General features: G+C 37.4%; 1 long non-coding RNA gene across 1 annotated transcript in view; it reads left to right on the forward strand.

Annotated features, from left to right (window-relative positions):
- Positions 1–2,500, forward strand: part of LOC140929565 (uncharacterized) — a 16,621-nt gene that overhangs the window by 974 nt on the left and 13,147 nt on the right. The window lies entirely within an intron of this gene.

Here is a 2,500-nt window from a genome sequence, read left to right on the forward strand (position 1 = left end):
TGATTACAGACCGAATTGGACTCCACTCAGTCCTGTTACCATTACAAATTCTTCAAAAAAAAACGTTCTATTGTATGACCTCCAACACACCACCAATATGACCGTCTTGTCATGTGGTTGCAAACCAAGAATAGAGGTTTTTGAAAACTTGTTGGCCTAAAGTTCATTCTTTTTGCCTGTAGCTTTTGATAAAAATGTAATGCTTGGGGACAAATTTGTTTACTTGAAACAGTGATGTTGTTATTTTCAAGTAATATTTCTTCACTTACGCTAGGTTCTACTGAGAATAAGGACTTGTAATTGGCATTATGTACAACTAAAACTTTGCTTGTCCAACTAAGATGGTGTCTTAGTGGGACATATGTCCTTTCAAGAGAAAAAAAATGTTCGCAGCCATGTACAGTGTTTTCAAGAAAATTAGGACAAACACAGCATACACAATTTGTTCTTAGAAATCATACATTACAAGCTCAACCTACAGATTAGTTAGTTATCTGCTGGCAGATAGACCTTTGTATGAAATTGTCCACCCAAACCTCATCCTCATTTCTTTACGTTTGCTCAATAGAGCGTCATGCGGGAAAGGTCTATTAGTGACTAATCTGTAGGTTGTGTGCACGGAGGGAGGTGGGGGAGGGAAGTTACTTCCCATACATTCTCTTAAATGAAATGGAAATGATGTTCTCACAACTTGCAAAGCAATCATCAAGGGTCTTGCCAGCAGTTTTGTGTATTGATGTTGCGCATTGCATCATAAACCAAAGGTACAATGTAAATGGTTTTGAGAAGAAACAAAATCATGGTGGTTGAAGGCGGGATTGTTTCTCACTATTGCATTTCGTTTATTTTGGTAAATTGCAACTTTACTGATTTTATGTCGCTTCTCAGACGTATTGTATGTTGTGGTCTTTCTTTTTTCTCTTTGTAGAGTTTGGAATATACAACATATAGCCTGTGAACAGGCTCTCTGTTTGGAGGATAGGCAAAAAAGTTGGGAGGAGAGGGAAGGGAAAGGGGGAGAGCCTTAAGACAAACCTTTGAGGCCGCTATTCCACCCTCTTGTCTATTAATTGTTCATCTTCTGTCAGCAAGATTGTAAGTTAATGTAATCAGTTTTGCATGTAAAAAGGGGGTTGGAAGGCAACACTTGACTTTTACCTGGTGCCAAAATGCTGCTTGTTCCAATGAGTTCTTTCTCTGGTGGTAGATTATGTGCTTGAGCGTAAGCTTTGACTGAGCAAAATTGTGGTTTTCCCTCTCATTTAAAAGTGAGAGGTCATGACATGTATACTGATTGTCTGAGGTTATTGTTGTCATTGTTTCTGGTCAGTGTGATTTGACCTCTGATGCAAGAACATTTTATTTTAGCTCTTTTGAAATGTAAAGCTCTTTATTGCGGCTAAATATGCTTATCAGTGATGTGCCAGAAGATGCCATGTTAAAGATCAAAAGACCTGTCAGTGTTCTCGCCAATAGGAGCTTGCATGAGAATCTGATTCACAGTGGGTGCCGCAAAATAGCAGCCTCATAGGTTTCTCTACTGGCTCTTCCCCTTCCCCTTCCCTCATGATTTTTTTAACTTTCCCCGAACAGAGAGCCTGTACTGTTCACAGGCTATGCAACATAATACATGTATTATAGCAACATATAGCTGAAACAATCGCCAAAGAGTTAAGATATTGAGAAGTGTTTTGCTGCAAACCTAAGGAAAGTTAAGGCTGCTTTAATGTAAAGAGCTTTTGCAATGGATGTAGTTTGTTTATTGGGCTCATTTGAATTTTGACTTTCAATTAAGGTGTTTACTGATTCCAATAAACAAAGTGAAATTAAATGTTATCACTGAATTGTGAATTTGTATAATCAGATATGTAAACAATGTAAGCTCATATTATAAAGCTCTGTTGAATAGATTTACTTCTGATAAATCTGGCACTTTCTTGTTATCTCACAACTACTATTATAATAGTATTCTCTTCACCCGGAAAAATAAATGTATCTATAAAGTTGATCAATTCGATCGATAGTCCAGCACGCATTGTTGTTGGTTAAGAATTTACACAGTAACGCAAGTAGTGTGCCTTCAATTTTGCAAGGACAAATACGATATGTGAGAAAAACAAAGTGGCATGAGATATATTTTTTTAAGTTATTGAATATTATTCTCTTTGCTGGTTCACTTTTCACCTCTGAACTAGTTACTTTGTAATAAATTATCCACTGTCCACCACACAAGGTGACTGCTTTGCAAGTTGTGAAAGTGTTTTTTAGTCTGTATAGTGTACGTTCCCCAGGAAATTTTAAATTCAACATTAGCTTTTAAACCCAACTCTTCTATTTGACCTTGCTCGCTGAAACCATGAATTTTGGAAGGGATCGTACGCCATAAGCCTGACTTTGTCTCTACCCCCTGGTGTGTGCCAAGTATGATTTCTAAGAGGAATGTCAAACTGTGTTCCATGCAGTTCTGTGTTTGTCCTTGTTTTCTTGAAAACAATGCATA

Source organism: Porites lutea, chromosome 3 (genome assembly GCF_958299795.1).
Source record: "Porites lutea chromosome 3, jaPorLute2.1, whole genome shotgun sequence".
NCBI lineage: Eukaryota > Metazoa > Cnidaria > Anthozoa > Scleractinia > Poritidae > Porites > Porites lutea.